We start from the raw sequence: 17988 nt of genomic DNA, 5'->3' as shown, positions 1-17988 counted from the left end.
GCTGGACAAGCGTTATTGCACTGGTGTCTCATGGAGAGCTTGTCTTTGCTGCAATACTAATTTGCACTGCACCTCAGGTGGGGACCTGAGCTTAGAGGGGCTTTCTCCTAGGACTTGCTCACCTGCTTGAGGATGTGAACTGATATTCAAGTGCTGCTGATACACATGCTGGTAATTACATTACAAAAACTCATAAAGTAGTGAACCTAGTCACTCTTTTAATTGAAGCACTGTTAATAAAAATTGCTGTATTTTCTCGGGTGGTCACTCCAACTCAAACTAACTAATTGCATTGGGAGCTAACTACAGAGCACTGACTCTACCTATTAAAGAGCAAACAAACTCTGAAAGCCCACTATCTGCAAAAAAAAACCCAAACATGCTGGAAAGACACTTGAACAAGAACTTAACAAGATTATTTATTTTGGTTGAGCCAATCAATCCAGAAAACATAACCCATAATTGCTTCTTAGAAAAAGATACAAAATAATAGCAGGTACATGTACATTGAGGGGAGACGTGGAGAACAGAGTGACTCTTGGTAGATTTTATTTTTTCCATAGAGTTGTAAATGTAACTGAACACATAAATATTCTCATTTTCACATCCTGAAAAAAATACTTCTATGTTTCTCATAGAAATGGTACTCGAGGCTTCCCATAAGAATAGCTTCTTGGATAGTATGAGTGACAGAAGCTCTTACCTAAACAGAGCCACCCCCCAAACAGGACAATACTTGTAGTCAACAGACTGGTGTGATCTATTTATAAAAACATATATACCTACTTTTACCATGACAGACATGGAGTCACTATGGAGTAACCAGAGTGTGAGAATTTTTAATACTGTGCATGTTTTAGCTGATAAAGTTATAAAAGACTGAAAGACTGTCGTGTGAATATGCCCTTCTGCCTTAATGGAGGATGAGAAAGGTATAAGCTGGAAAAATGTGATGCTATGGAAAAGTTCTCTCAGCAACTTGACAGAAGGAGTGTGTGTGGATAATTGCAGGATGATAGTCTGTTGTCAGGTACCAAACCACAGTGAGACATCTGCTCTGCCAGTACTGAAATCAGTCATCGAAAAGGCCATGAAGCTGAGGAGTCTTGTTGAGAGGGTGAGGGGGGCACAGGATTTGCAGGGGTCTGTTGTGACCCAGAGGTAGCGTGAAGGAGCTGAGATCTCCAAAAAGCAGGAAATTGCAAGTCGTTGGTCATCAGCTAAGCATACAGACTGACTGGTTTTAAGGGATTCATTCTGAACATTTTGGCTTGGGGAAGCCATCTGCTACTGAAAATCTCACTCAGTCCTGCCGGAGAGAAGAGAAATGCGTTGCTCAGCCTGTGCTGGATCTGCTGAGATAATTGCAGTCAATAATACAAGGACTGCAATGCATAGACCTGTCAGAGAGCAAAAGAAAGTTGTGGTGCCCCCCCCTCCACCCACGGTCACTTCAGTGAGGTGATGGCTAGGAAGGGTGAGCTGGGAAGGGCAGAGTTAGCCAGCCCAGTGTCCGCGTTACATTGCACTGATCTCTTTAAATCCCGAAACAATGTGCTTGTATTTAAATCGCAAGCTCCTTAGCAGAGGATTATTCTTTGTCACATTTTCCCTTCCTAGTGTTGGGTTTCCACACGATTACAAAAGCATCCCTCCCACCTGCAGCATGCAATTACTGCAAGTCTAAACTGCCGCAGGACAGGAGAGTTTAGCTCGTTCTGCTCCCCAAGCAGCAGCGTTAACGGGATTTAATGTGCCACCTCCACGGTCCCCAGTCCCAAGAGTTCCTCGTTCCGAAGCTGCCACTCTCGGTGCCGGTCAGGACGGGAGCACCGCCGTGCCAGGAGAGCACAGAGGGTGGCTCTGCCAGCTTCTCCCGGGAACGGGAGCAACAGGGAGGTTTCATCTAGCAGGGCAATAAGACAGGCCAGGAGCTTGAATCCTCTCTGCCAGGCACGGATTAGGCTGGAAATTAATATTTGAACTTTACATCTGCTGCTTCTTAAACACAAACAAACAAAAAAACTCCAACCCACACACATTTCTCAGCAGCCTGCCTTGTGAGCGCTCACTGATAATAAGCCCTTGACTCCTTTCTTTACAGCACCTCACCAACAATTACCAAAAAACCCCCAGCTTCCCCTCACTGTTACAACTGCTCATTACCAGGTCTGTGTAAGTCTGTAACTAATGTGAAAGACCTGAGTTCTCCGAGGCAGGTGTTTCTCACTTTCTCTGCCTACTGAGATCAGGACAATAGAGACTGGATGTTAAATGTGGATTGCTAACCTGGCTGTAGTTTAAAAAGCAACAATAAAAAGCAGCCCTTAACATTAAGTAGGCATTGCCTTATTAACTGCTACAGTAAGTATTATTATAAACAAAGACAGAAAGATACGAAAAAACTTTTAATAAGGTTTTCAAGAATAGCAGTTTCTCAGTGACACTAAGCCATGAGAAAATAAACAACTTCACCCCCTCAGGAACTAAATAGAAAACCAATAAATAATTAACTGTAAGTCCCATAAAGATATGCTTGTTGACATTGCCAAAAATAAACCCTCAAAGTGAGGACTGCTGATTTATTGCATGCATGTCAAAGAGCAACACTTCTGGGAAGAGGCAGGCCTGTTGCGTGTGAGCTGGGCGCTTATTCTGAGCCTGGGTGCGAAGCCTCATCATGCCCCAAGCACACCAGCAGTCCTGTCATACAGGCAGATGGATGGCACGTGCCCTTCCCCTCATGCAGGCAGAAAAGCCTTTCCTTGGCTCACCCAGCCAAAAGCCAAGGGGTGGCCATCAGGATTTTAAACTGTTAAAAGAAGCAGAATTAATCCTGGGGTTAGGAACTGGAGACTCGTCTCTTCTAGCTGAGTGCTTATACTTTCACACTGATCCTAAGGCAAATTTGATGAGGTAGTTCTTCCTTTATAAAGTAATCAAAAGGATTCAGCATTCACTCTTTTAGGCAGGAAGTCTGTTTTTTTTCCTCAATGGATTCACTTTGCCCCCTTTAACTCATTGGGGGACTAATGTTTGCTGTCTTTCTCTGGTCCTAGGGTAGTTCAGTTATTCCAAGCAAAATCACACCTTCAACAGAAAGAACTGACTAAATCGACTGTGCAGTATGTACCTTAACACGTACTTGTCAGGAAACTCTGTTGGAGCTTTTTCAAACAGGTAGCAGATGATCAGGCTATAACTTTTGGACTTAAGTACCTAAATTTCACTTTACATATCAATAGCCTTTTGCAGACTTGGACCTTTAAAAACTTGGGTTCTTGTTCCCAACCAATAAAGGGGCTTTCGAAAATTTCTTTGGTTTTCCTCTGCATGTTTACGTATCTAAATAACTTAGCAAGTTCAGCCTGAAGTTATGTAAACAGTTTCAACAACACCCTTTCTCATTTGTCACACAACTCATGACTGTCTTTGATCCTGCTGGCTGAACATCCACCTCACTAACATTGTAACTGAAATTGGGGAATTACACATGTGAAAATATTAAGGAACATTTATAAGATTGGGACACTTGCCTAACAGTGTCTTAGGGTGAGAAGATATAATGTCATCTCTGTGTGAACAAAATAATTTTTATCACTGCTTGTGTCATTTTTGGTGAAAGGGACAGTGAGTCAAGTGAATAAGCAACAGGGAAATTATTATTGTCATCTGCTTCTTACAACTGAAAAAGTACACAGAAGAGCTGAAGCCAGGCAAGCCTCAGAAAGGCCTTTAAATGTGACCATGTTCTTTAAACCACATGCTTTATATATGGCCATGTTAGTAAATTAAAAATGGTTATGTGAAACTAGTATTTAGTATCCTATACACTTGGCCTGTTCTTTCATCCCACTGAAGTTTGAGCAGGTACATCATGTACGCTGCATCATCTTACCTGGTGATTCTCCAGAAATTCCTGAACTCACACAAGTACTGAAGCCTGGAACAGGCTCTGAAATTGTGTAGTCATCATCATTTAAAATTCATGAATAAAATTTAAAGAATGACTAATGGTGTGCTGGAGCCCTCTTATAACACTAGATTCATAGAATTACAGAAAAGTTAAGGTTGGAGATCCTTGGAGATCTCCTAGTTCAACCTGCTCAAAGCAGTGCCAGTGACAAGAGCAGGTGGCTCAGGGTCTTGTCTAAACAAGGTTGGACACTGCTTTTAGTGTCTGTTAGAGATTTGCTAATCAGAATCAGAATCACTGAACATTTTGATGAAAGAACATCCCCAAAGTGTTTTTTTGCTGTCCCATTTCCCATTACCAGGCTTTGCAATAGGCTGAGAAAGGCTTTTTGATGAAGTTGGGTTAAATCTAAAGAGATTGTCTAGCTAAAAGATGAGAAACTGACCAAGCTGTCTTGCATTATTTAAATTGCTTGGGCCAAATCCAGAAGCTCTTCCTTGGGCTGGACTCCCACTGAAGTCAGTTCCAGTTTAAATATGTAGCTTATTTGCAGCTTTCTGTCAGATTCCTCCCTTACCCCAGCTCCTGAACTGGACTGGCTATTCTGACTCTTGCCGTTAGTTAGCAAGAGGATTTTCATGACAGTTCTTCTCTCCTTCCTGACTATGTGGTATCAAAGGCACAATTGAATGCATTTATTTTTATAAGTCAGGCTGACCTGAACACTCAGGAAGCATGGGAAGAGGAATGAAGGAGGAGCTGTAATGGGACTGGCCTGGTTTTAAAGGACAGTTGCCCATCAGTGACCCTGCTAAGTGTCTGGTCACAGAGTTTCCCTGTTTATGTCCCTGTTAAGAGTTCCACAGCGTGTGCTTCAGAGCAATGCCTCTAGTAGCTTCTTCTTATTTGCTCCTCCAGCATCTTTCTTTGCTGGGTCCCTCAAAGAGGCTCGGAGCTCAACCATACCTGAGATGCCAGCTCCTGGCCAAACCTCAGCCTCTAACAAAGGCTATGGAAATGCAAAGGGGAACCTTGAGAGCATCTACTTCTGTTGCGGTGATGAGACACAGAGGGAGAGTGCTTCTCCCATTAGCTTTAATCATCTTAGGGCTTTGTAAGGGAACAGTTGCAGCACTGCTGTGCAGTCTTTTTTCTTTCCTCTACTCATCTATAGATGGATATGGCTCAAAGAACCAGCATGTGGAAGAAACATGGATCCAGAGGAAAAAGGTCTAATCAGCAAGCAAGAAATTTGGCAGGGAGTGTATCTCTTGATAGGAGAACAGAAAGGAAATACTATAATCTATGGTGTCTGAGGAGGTCTGGGGAATGGCACAGAACAGCACTAAATAACACAAAGGTTTAAATGAGGATATGTGGCACCATAAAAGTGTCCATATGACATATAAATCTAGCATAGAATTTCCAGCACAAATCCTACATAATATTCAGTCTTTAGAAATGCACAGGCTCTGAGCTTGCTTCTTTAGAGAGGGAAATAAGTGCAGTGAAAAATGTCACTGATCATGATAGCAATACCTGGCAAGACTAAAATCTCAAGACAGTCTGGAAAACTCCAGCCAAAAGAAATACTGTGGGCTACTTCTTAAAAACCGATGTGGTTTAAAGGACAGAGACAGAAAACTGCCTGTGCAATTCATCCATAACACAGCCTAGCACCAACTAGATCCAGGTTCAGAAAACAGATGCCGTCACCAGTGTAGAAAAGGGAAAAGCTTTCTTACACAATGTGCTGTGGCTTGTGAAAACTTCTAGGAGCTGAAATAAGGTCACCTACTTTTTCTTTCTGGAAAATAATAAAAAAGATGAAGAATTGCCAGCCAGGGTTTTGGAGTTCTGATCTAAAACCTCTGGGAACTGGTTTTAAACCATACAATAACTGCTTTCCTTCATCTGCTGGTCGTTGGTCTAAGCTTGTATTGGCCCAAGGCAATTAGTAACACCCCTTTACCCACTCTCTGGGACCTTAATTGGCTCCCCTGCACTGTGAGCATGGGGTATGAGGAGGGTCTCATATCCTCCCTCCTCCACCTCACTGCACGGGCGTGCAAGGAGGAAAACACCGTCCATCTGCTGTTGTTTTCTTGTGGTTATTTTTTTCAAGCAAACTGGTAAGCAGGCAGAACTTGTCACTAGAAAGAGTAGAGGGGAGATTTCCTAGAGAGATGGGACAGGGAGGAGAGATGACCGGCCTTATAAGTGAGCCTGTTAAAAATCATATGGCTGGGAGTTTCCAAGGCTCCAGAGGAAATTAAGCAATAAATCCAGCTGAAAGTCAGAGGAGGCAAGTATCAGTGGAATTATACCTCAGTTCTTCTTGGGAGTCTGGGCTAGACTGAAAAAACAAAGAAAACCCATTGAAATAATGTCATATGTGGATTTGTCAGCAACATTTTATATATTCTAGCTATTTGAAAGAAATTATTTTGTTAGGAGAAGCAACCTTCTAACAAGATATGGGACTAAAATCCTACCCAAGCTTTGGGAAATTAAAATTGGATCAAATTTGGTGGTTTGGAGCTGTCTCAAGTTGAATAGCTCGGACTGGGAAAGGGGCCAGTAGAATGTCTATTGCCAGGAGAAACAAAGAAGAACAAGAGGTACGTGGTGTAGCCAGTGCATATCACCTACTGACCCATGACAGCTTATGCTAATGGAAGAAAGGATGGGTTCCCATCCTCCAAATATCCTTTTTCCTCCAAAGAGCTTTCTGTCTGCTCCCCAGCACTGCTAGAACTTGTCATGGGCTCCCTAAATTCAGTGATCACAATGTCCTGTTCTAGTCAGGACAGGGATTAGAAATGTTCCTTAGTCAAAACTCACATTTAAGTTATATTTTTAGAATGGTCAAAACCAACTGGGAGGAATTTCAAGTACATATGCAAGAATGTTATTGCAATATTTTTTTTTACGACACCAGTTAGGCTGTGCATAAAAAAGAAACCAAGAAACCAGGGTGCAATCAAACATCTGTGCTGAACTCACAAAAAGGCCATTCAGCAGTGGGAATATGCAGTTCCTACTGGCCCGATTAGGCCTTTATTCAAATACAGCTCCCTTTCCTTCACTGCAGTTGAGGCTGTCATCAAAGAAAGCCCCAATTAATAACACTAAAAGCCTGAGCCTTCCCAAGCGAAGCTCACCAATGACATGATGTGATCAGCATAGATTTACCTAATCCATCTTTACATGCAAAAAAGCCTACCGCAACATGGTGCTGATGTTGACGCCTTGCTACTTCTTTCTCCTCTCTTCATCAGGGCCAGATCCCAACTCTGCTTTCCCTTCCATCTGCTTTACCAAAGCCCTGCTGCACTCTGCTGCGAAGGACTTGTTGCTGCTAGAGGCTGACATTCTTCTGCACCAGCAAAAGCAACAGCCCTCACGGCTGCCCCGAGGATTAGGGCTGCAGCTGTGGGCAGCCTTGTTGCCAACACTGGCCCTGCTTTTGCTTTTTCTGCATGCCAGCCAGTGGGTAAGCCTGCATGCCACAAGGCAGGGTGTTGGACAGCCGCTTTGGCTAAGCTGAGGGGACTGTCATTGATGTTTGGCATTCCCTGCTCTTCCTAGCCATCCCAGGCAAAGAAGATGCTCTGCAAAAAAGTATTTTCTGAGCTATCTCTGCATGAGTCAGCCTGGGGACAGGGTAACTGTGTCTACTCAGCACTCTGTCCAGGCTGACTTTGTTGAGTGCTGCATCAGCAAACATGCTAATGTTTACACGAGCAACAGTTTGGCACAATCAGGGCAGATCAATAGGTTGAAGAATACGTTGCTGAGGGCACTCTAATTATACTACCTGCAGTTTTACTTTGGACTAGATATAGTCTGGTGTCCTGAAGCAAACATCCCTAATGTGAATATGGCCACATCAAAGTCCTGATTCAACCTGCCAAACTTCAGACATGGAACAGAACTCCTTAACTTCTCTCTCTGCAGCCCCTCTCTCTTTATTGACTTCCAGGGAAAGAAGCCAGCTCCATGCTTTAGCACCTGAGCTTAAAGTACAGCGGTGTGAATCTTGCCCTGCTCTGTGGACCTAGTCTCACTCAAAATAGGTTCTGCCAACATATGCCATGAACTTGCTCTTTGTTTTGATGCTTGACCTTCTCCTTATTTTGTAGCTAACATTCTTAATGTAAAAATAACAACCCAGAGTAAAAATTATCTCCCTGCTGCACTGTTATATCTGAAGGGACTGTTAATAACAAAGGAAACTTTCCAAGCAGCAAAAAAGCAAAGTTTTCAGACTTCCTTTTTTGTTGCTTATTAAGACTTCCGACAGTCTTTTTTTTTTTTTTTAATATCCTTTTTCCTTCCACTGTCTAGCATCTCTCAGTCATTTTTAAATTTAAAGCATGTGCGTCCCAAATATGATTTCATGGCAACGCATCTTGTCCTAACCTGTGTTTTTGTTGTGTTTTTTTTTCTTTTGTATTCAAGTCAGTGGAATTTTCTTCCATATTTTTTGTTATTTAAAAGGCTATGGGAGAGCAGAACAGCTAATGAGACACATCTGACACTTCTTACTGTCAAAGGGTAAGCCCACCTGTGAAGCTTGAGCAGCTTGGGCTGTAAGAGCTCATTAACCTCATACTCTAGAAGCTGTGTGCCACAATTACTGAACCAGCTGTGAGCAGAGGGGCTGGGAGGTGGCTTTGAGCTCCCTCCACAAGAGCAGGGCCATGGGCAGGCTCCAGGAGAGGAGAAAGCACTCACTCCACCCACCAAGGAGGGAAAGGATGTAGCACAGCCCTTTCCTCACACAGATTTCTACTACCTACTCTTTTCTTTGGTAGCCAACAACTTCCCCCTCCTTTCTTCTCTGCCTTTATGCCCTGACCCCATAGATGCGTGTTGCTCTTCTCTCATCTTCTCCGCCTCATGGTGCCTCTTGCAGCAGGACTCCTAAGCAAGAGCAGCCCAGTAATACTCACGTCCAAATGTCTGTTTGAAAAGCATCCCTCTTCCAAACTATATAAATAATCCAGGGATTAGCTGTACAGCATTTGATCTCTGACCAAGACATTTGTTGCTATTGTCTAGTTTTCATCTTGTACTGCTAATATAACTGGACTGTCTCGGACATGAAGTCTTTCTGGTTTGCTCTTTGCCAAGAATCACAGAGGCTGAGGCCTTGGTGATACAAGTTTCGTTCCGCAAATTCTGATTTTCTCCTTTTCCCTTAATTTTCATTTCCATCTCTTGTGATCAACCTGCATATACTTTCCTTCAAAATCTCACAGGTTAGAATGGTATGAGTTAGCTGGGCTATGCTGATTTATTTTGGGTAAGAGTTAGCCTGCTATGGATGTCCACAGCTGGCTGGGAGGAGTCTGCCCAGTCTGGCATTTTTCAGTAATAAATCTCCTGGTTATCTTCTCAATCTTAGAATTACAAAGCCCACGTAAATCTTTAGATCAGAAAGGTAAACTTGTCTATTGAAGGTTTTGGTCCTTCAGTGTGCAGGCTGGGGACTTCCCTTTGGATAGTGACCTCCTGAATATTGCCCCAAACATTTGTTGTTGGAGGGACCCACCCTTCATTTTGCATAATGTATGCAAAATGTATGTGAAGGCATGGTTTAATATTTTCCCCATTTTCCCACAAGATGGCACACTTTTCTTATGAGAGCTGTACAGTGCATGCTAAAATGGTAGAGTAATACTTTCTGCATATGACAGTAATAAGGCAGATCAACTTACTCTGTGGAAGTCCATTGCTTATTTTGCTCATAATTAGTTGATTTACCCTGGCTAGTTGTCTTAGAGAATCTTGCCTTCTCTCTTAACTTCCCATTCTCCTCCCATCGCTCCCTCTCCCAGCCCTCGAGGGCCTGTGTCCCTGCCATCACAAGGCAGGCTTCCCACAGGCTCCAACTTCACTGTGGGATGCTTGAAGAACACTTTCGGGGAACCGTGCCCTTTAGCTTGATGACCACTTCATCTTGTAGGTAAAGGACAAACCGTTTCTGGAGTTCAATGAGCTGAATACTTTGAGCTCCATGATGAGCATAGGGAGAAGGGCAGAGACAAGACTGTTTCTCATCAAAATATGTTTAGAAAATTTGGAGTTAGTTTCTGAGGTTTTTTTAGTTTTGGGATTTGGGGGGGGGGGGGGTGGTGCAAAATGTGCCACCAGTTATCCCTTATTTCCCACTCGTGGCAATGTATTTGACATACTCCAGGCTTACTGGCAAACTAGTTACAATCTACACAGGAAGGTACTGGTATCCAGTATTTTTACAATGATCTATGCACAGTTTGGTTGACAGAATTGGAATTTTTTTTAGGTATTCTCTACTTTAAACAAAAATAGATTTGAAATTACTTCTAGTTTCTGTTATAAAGCATCCATTAGAGTTGTTTCCTTCTAGCTTAATACTCTGAACCACCCCATGAACAAAAAGTATGATGTATCATCATAGATAAACAATTGGACTGGGTGTTAGACACCTTAGATGTCCTAGGAGTTGTGGCCAAGGAAGGAAATTCTCAGTGGGAAATCGCTGGCTCGGCTTAGTTTTAAAATTTTCAAAAATAAGCATTGCGCTAGTGACATGAAAATGCCTACAGGAACTTTCAGAAACTGTTTTTCCCTTCGTAATGGAAGAAAAATAGTCTGAATGTTTCATAGGATAGTGAGTCTTTGACACTGTTCTGGGCATGTGTTGTGGTTCAACCCCAGCCAGCAACTAAGCCCCACGCAGCCGCTCACTCACTTCCTCCCCCCACAGAGGTATGTGGGAGAGAATCGGAAAAAAGAGAAAGGTAAGACTCATAGGCTGAGATAAGAACAGTTTAATAGAACAGTAAGGAAGAAAATAATAATGATAATAATAAAATGACAATAATAATAAAAGTGTTGGAATATACAAAACAAATAATGCACAGTGCAATTGCTCGCCACTCGCCGACTGATGCCCAGCTAGTTCCTGAGCAGCAATCCCCCCCGGCCAACTCCTCCCAGTTTATATACTGGTCATGACATCACATGGTCTGGAATACCCCTTTGGCCAGTTTGGGTCAGCTGTCCTGGCTGTGTCCCCTCCCAACTCCTTGTGCCCCTCCAGCCTTCTTCCTGACATGGCATGAGAAGCTGAAAAATCCTTGCCTTAGTATAAACACTACTTGGCAACAACTGAAAACATCAGTGTGTTATCAACATTCTTCTCATACTGAATCCAAAACATAACACTATACCAGCTACTAGAAAGAAAATTAACTCTATCCCAGCCAAAACCAGGACAAGTTATTAACCAAAGTCATGTACATTGAGTAGCCCTGTTACAGCAAATACAGAACCCTGCAATTGTGTCAGTATTCAAGAGAGCTGTTACATCCCCCAACCCCTCTACTTACATAAACAGTTTACTGCATTTTTCCCCTGCTTTAGTCTCAAGAAAGACTTAATTTTCACTGACAAAAAGAGTCAATTACATCAAGTAAGAAAGAACTATCTTAGCTCTTAAAGTCTATCTTAAGTCTTAAAAAGAAGTCTTAAGATGTTTAGGTGGAGGGTTAGTTTGGTTGCTTTTAGTTTTTTAATGTAATGGAGATGGCCAACTGGCATGCCTCAACCATTTTTTCCTGCATAGCTCTGTCTCTATATTATGTAATTAAACATAATGCAAGATATGCTTCTACTGTACACACTCCTCATATGCTGGGCATATATCTCTGTTTTTAATATGTGGCAAATGGCACTACAGTTTCATTCTGTTGTACAGAGAAAATAAAGACAGACCTCACTGATATCAATTTAATAATCAAAAAATAAGCTTCTAGCCTACCCTATTAACTTAGCTGAAATATTTTCTATCATATGCTTGCAGCATCATAAACATACTAATAAATCTGTGCAATTGCTACATAGGATTATAGTAACCAAATCAGATGGAAGGAGAGAGAAAGAGGGAGTTAATGTTTCAGCACCCTACTCAGTGCATAAGTACACTGAATCAGTATGTTCAGTAGCTGGAGGAGAAGGACCTGGGAGAAGAAGCCAGCTAATCAGCTACTCTCCTACTGTCTGCAAGTCTTTTTTTCTTTTTTTCCCTCAGAACTGATAACAGTTGCTGAAAAGCAGGTTCACCATCAGTGCTATTTGTAGCATTGTTTTTGTTTTTTTTCTTACGCATCATGAACTTGTCTTTTCTTCCTTAAAGTTTGCTATGGATGCCTTTTGGAACAAAACACACACCAACCTGCTGCAACAGGTTGCTGAGTCACTGTTAGAGACTCAGCACTGCTCCTCGCCGGGTGGGAATGTCCCATTCCTTTGCCTCTGTTATGCCAATGCATCCTGCCTCCCAGACAGAACGGCTATAGGGCATAATCATCTATTCAGAAATATGCTTTACTTGAACAATTCAAATCCTATTATGACAGAATTCACATGACTTATTTCTCATGCTCCATTACGGGCCAAGCTCCTTTATCCCACCCTGTACTTCCCCTAGGTCACTGCAGCTTCATCTCAAAGCAAGTGGCAAGCCAGGGACCTGCAGCATGATTGGCAGAGGTATGTTCATTTTGAATTGACTTCAAATAAAGTTTCAGCTGAGTTCAGCAAACCAAACATTCTTATTTGGGAACATCAACACTATTCATTTCAGTCAAAAATGTTAAAACAAAATATGTCAACTTTTCAAAATTATTTCAAAAAATGATAAAATATCAGCAATTCCTCTGGAATGGAAATTGTGATTCACAGTCTAGTCTATCTAATGGCAAAGGCAGTCAGTGTGTGAATGAGAGAGAAAAAGACCTTCTGAGCAAAATCAAGGGAAGGAATATTAAAGAACCCTGCTGTTCAAGCCCTCCACTACTGAGGGTCAAATATGGAAGACAGCATCAAAGCCACCAACTGATTGTGCATAATGCCACATGGTAAGATGATGTCAGCAGTCCAGGTTTTAATAGTTTCTGGCACTTATATAGGCATGAGCCACCACCAGACAACCTCCTGAATATTTTTTTGAGATGAATAATAATTGTTGAGCAGCCTAAGAGAGAAGCAACATCCTTCCCTCACCCTCACAAATCTGCCAGCCAGGCAGAAGTCAAGGGGACAGAGAAGCGTTGGCCTTTATTGATTGCTCCACAGAACCATCTAATCCTCTAACCAGAGAAACAGCCCTGCAGACCCCCAGGTCAGTGAAGAAGGAGGGAGAGGAGATGCTCCAGGCGCTGGAGCAGAGATTCCCCTGCAGCCCGTGGGGAAGACCGTGGTGAGGCAGGCTGTCCCCCTGCAGCCCAGGGAGGTCCATGGTGGAGCAGATCTCCACCTGCAGCCCGGGGAGGACCCCACGCTGGAGCAAGCGGGTTCCCGAAGGAGGCTGTGATCCCGTGGGAAGCCCACAGTGGAGCAGGCTCCTGGCAGGACCTGCGGATCTGTGGAGAGGGGAGCCCACACTGGAGCAGGTTTTCTGGCAGGACTTGTGACCCCACAGGGGACCCACGCTGGAGCAGTCTGTGCCTTGAAGGACTGCAGCCCGTGGAAGGGACCCACGCTGGAGCAGTTTGTGAAAAGCTGCAGCCCGTAGGAAGGACTCACACTGGAGAAGTTCATGGAGGACAATCTCCCATGGGAGGGACCCCACACTGGAGCAAGGGAAGAGTGTGAGCAGTCCTCCCCCTGAGGAAGAAGGAGCGGCAGAGACAACTGATGAACTGATCCCAACCCCCTCTGTGTCCCTCTGTGCTGCTGGCGGGGAGGAGGTAGAGAAAATTGGGAGTAAAGTTAAGCCTGGGGAGAAGGGAGAGGTGGGGGGAAGGTGGTTTGAGATTTGGTTTTATTTCTAATTATCCTACTCTGATTTGATTGGTAATAAATTAAATTAATTTTTCCCCAAGTCAAGTCTGTTTTGCCTGTGACAGTAATTGGTGAGTGATCTCCCTGTCCTTATCTCGACCCACGAGCTTTTTGTTATGTTGTCTCTCCCCTGTCCAGCCGAAGAAAGGGAGTGCTAGAGTGGCTTTGATGGGCACCTGGTGTCCAGCCATGGTCAACCCACCACAAGTAGTTACCTTCCTGCTACTACATGATTTTTCCCAGCAAACTTTAGAGGAGAATGGTGGCTGTGGAGAAGATAAGATGCCATTTTTAACTTTTCTTCAAAGTATCTGAACTTAAGGGAGGTTGCGGGGGTTTTTTTTAAGTTGCCTTAAACAATCTTTCCTTCCTGCTCTTCATTCTAATCACTTGGGATTTAAACGTATTCAAGTCATGGAGAGATAAAAGAATGAATGTGATTGTAATATCATGTCTCCTGTCTCTCAAGCACAAGCAGCGACCTTCCTCCTGAGCAAGGTTATTATTTTCAGGGTGGGGAAAAAGAGAGAGATTTCATTTACTTGCATGGGGAACCTGTCAGGCACACTGAGAGCCCCCGTGTTCCCATAACCTCTGGACTCCAGCTCTGCACACACTGCTGGTCCTTGTCATTTCCCCAGGCTGCTGCACTGCTTTTCCGATTTCCTTCTGTACCTACCCAAGCCCAAGGAAAGAAAGACTGTGTAGGACACAGATGATACCACAGGAAGGCCTTTAGGCAGCACTCGCTGCTGTGAAGAAACATACATTTCCATAGCACCTTTTCCCTGGTTACCAGCCAGCCTTTCCAGTGAACCCTTGGCCATCGGAGACGACTGCAAGAGGCAGCCCCTCAACTCCGACTGAGAGGCTGCGTCAGCTCGCAGGGCTGGTTCCCACCGGGTCAGGGAAGCAGAGCTGGGCTAGGGGCTCTCCTGATGGACCACTGATGCCAGCTCGAATGGGGAGAGGAAACAGTGGGCTAAATGAGCCAGTGAATTCAAGAGGAGGAGCAGAGTGAAAGGAGCAACGGTTAACGTCTGCCCTCAGGGATGCCAAACATAGAGTTGTAAGGTTTCCTCCAACGTGGTGGGTAGCAGGGGCTTCAATTCTTGCAGCCATCAGTTGTAGCTAGGACATGGGACCTGGTAATTTCCCTGCAGCTGGGGGAAGCCAACCTCCAGACCACCTTGTTGCTTTTAATAACATAAGAAAAATCTCTTTGTGATAAGATTTTAGAGGCAAAATGCTTAAACACAAAGAAGAGTGATCAGCATCTTGCCCTCAGGCCAGTTTGCAGGGTGAAAAGTTAGGTCCATGCTGAGATCTAGTTTTGACTGCTGAAAGGCACTTAATGAAGCAACTAGACTCTGCCAAGCTGAGGAAATAAGGCAGACTCAAGCGAAGTTCACGGAGCATGAATGATGCATTGGCATTGTCAACTTGGTAGAGCGTCCAGAGTACTATATTAAATACTAACTTTTGAGGCAGAAAGGAGTATGAAACCTGATTTCAGAGAGTGCAGAACATCATCTAATGTGGTGACTAAATTAATGACTTCATTTTACAACTGGGAAGACCTCACTGGATAACCTCATTTTATCTGAGTTTTCAAGTGCAGGCACCACGCAGACAAATTATTTGTAGGTACATTTGGGCAATGCTGTAGCAAAAGATGAATGGATGTAGTGGATGGGTGGCCACTTGGCAGCACAGGAACTCCTGTCCCAAAGGAAGAGCTCTAGGTCTACACTGTCACGGCAGCACCTCAGAGGCAAATCAAAAGTCATTGGAGCACTGAAATGTTGATCCACACTTAGAGTACTATGTTACATCACTGATGGTTGTTAATTATTGTTAATGCTATGTTTATCTGGAAGGAAGATGTGCTGATATGTACCTTCAAGAAATTTTTGCAAAAGCCAGTTGTGGTGAGTTAAGTTGTGTAAAGTTGACATTATATGAAGTTTATTATTTGGCATTTGGATACTGGGTGAAACAGACCACACCCAACTGCCAGCCCAATTTTTCCAGTGTGACTTCAACTTTGAGAGGAAGATGACTAAAATTGTGTCAAATAATAACCATCATTACTTTTTGAACGTTGTCTTGAACATTAATGGCTAAACAACATTGTACTGGGCATACAAAACAGCACTTTCAGACATGCAGAAAGAATAGATTGTCTAAAGATGGTAATTTAGTAAGATAAATTTGGATCTCAACTAAAGGGCAGCAGAATAATGTAAATGCTAATACTTCTCCCTGGGGATTTTACCTTTAAAGAGTACACATTTCTGATTTCTCTTTCCCTCTATAGGCTGAGGAACATGCATTGCCATATAGTTTCTTATTTTTCCCATCAGATGCTCAATCTGAGAGCTGCTCTACCTAGGATTATAGTGAAGTTAAATTAAGTTTTACAATCAAAACTATATTCCATCTCTTTTTTTTTTCCAAGCTACCTTTCTAGAACCAAGCCAACCAAAGAGGAAAAAAAAGGTTTTGGTGTAGCAGCAAATGCTTTGCATTGTAACATCCCCAATGTAGTAATCTAGACTGCAGCCCAAATGCTAATCCAGTCTTTTATTGTCCCAGTGGGGAAAACTTAGCAATATTACAGAAACCACAGTGAAAATCTTATGAAGGGGAGAATATCTTATGTGCTGAAGAAAGTAAAGTTGCTCTCGGCTTTGAAATTCTTGCTCTTCATGCTTTTTATATTAGAAATATCGAGGATAATGCAGCAATTTATATCTCTCTGCTGCTGTAAGGTGGGATATCAAAATTTATCAGTGTTCTGCCTGCAACTTTCTCATTCCTGAAACTCAGGTTAGTTCTATGTCTGTCAATGAACACCTTTATGTTTCATGACTAGCAATGGTAAAAAACCCCCACACTTCTGTTCCATGGCAACTTTGAAATTTTGAGCATACAAGGTTACATATCAAAATGAAACACATTGTGATATTTCCTATGGAAAAGGAAATTTCTTTTCATTTCCAGAGAAATAATAATTTTTTTTTGTTCTGAAATGGAATTGAAGACAAGCTTTGTGCTCTGTTGCAGAGCACGCACTAGAGCAAAGAGACTAGCTACTGCAGTTTGCCTTTGACATCCTTCTTGAAAAGTCAAAGTTTGACCTGCAGGGCTGTATTTTTCCTGTTCTGTTTCCTTGATAAGCGTTTGTACCCCTTGCTTTCCTCTGCCAATATGGTCAAAGTTTAATAATGGTGCAGGTAGCAAGAGATGATTAGCAGTGTTTGGGTTTGGAGTTTTTTTGGTTTGTCTTGATGAGGGGTTTTGCTTCTGATAATTGTTTTAAATTTGATAATTGTGCGCTTTCTCATTCACTTAAAAAAAGTAAGACAAGAATCACAGAATCATTTAGGTTGGAAAAGACCTTTAAGATCATCGAGTCTGAAGTGTTTTTCATGTTACATGAATGTGTAGCCCTAGACACCGTATGGAGAGGTCACTGGAGGCCAAGTGAGGCATCCTGTGGAGCCTCATATGGCAATAGACACATATGTGTAGGCAACTGAATTACACCCCTTACTTATTGTCACAGCAGGTAATGAAAGTGCATTGCATCCTGCTAGGTGCTCCTGGGTGTTCAGTCAGTACACATATTTACTCATTAATGTTAATTTAGGTAACAAAACCTGCATTGAAGACTTCAACATTCACCATCTTCACAGCATGTAAGCTAACAGGACACTTTGCTGAATGCCAGCAGATTACATTAAGATCTCTTTAAAGGAGGAGCTGCCTGGTTTTGTATGCTTTGAGCAAATCTGGTGGATACTCTGGAAGAAATCAAGAAGAATAACCTCTGACTTTGCTGTTGACCTACTGCATGGCTTCAGACAACTCTAGAAGGAGAACATAAGGTCTTCTTTTCAGGAGGAAAAGAAGAAAAAACCCAAACAACCTTCTTATCTGGACTGTGGGAAGTAACATGAGATAAAAGTTGAGGTGAAGACAAGTCAATATATCATCACCGCAGAAATTAATAGGCTAGTTTAAACTACATCTTCCCCTACTAAGTATCAACATTCATCTACTAACTCAAACGGCACCTGCAGGCAGAACTGTCTTTACAAAGATTTTATTTTACATCAGTTACCACGTTAAGTATCTCATAGGAAAAATATATTTTTTTGTCCCTGCTGAAAATTAAGCAAAAATGCATAAAATGTGTTGGGACTAGAAATATTCCTACAGGAAAATTT

General features: G+C 42.7%; 1 long non-coding RNA gene across 1 annotated transcript in view; it reads right to left on the bottom strand.

Moving 5' to 3' along the window:
- Positions 1–1351: 1351 nt before the first annotated feature.
- The window catches only part of LOC142041760 (uncharacterized), a 46277-nt gene continuing 29640 nt past the window's right edge, over positions 1352–17988 (bottom strand). The window contains exon 4 of the long non-coding RNA XR_012653545.1: positions 1352–1965. This is a non-coding gene — a long non-coding RNA (uncharacterized LOC142041760). The remainder of the gene's footprint in view (positions 1966–17988) is intronic.

The sequence above is a fragment of the Buteo buteo genome, chromosome 19 (genome assembly GCF_964188355.1).
Source record: "Buteo buteo chromosome 19, bButBut1.hap1.1, whole genome shotgun sequence".
NCBI classification, from domain to species: domain Eukaryota; kingdom Metazoa; phylum Chordata; class Aves; order Accipitriformes; family Accipitridae; genus Buteo; species Buteo buteo.
This window is presented reverse-complemented; position numbering and strand designations above follow the sequence as displayed.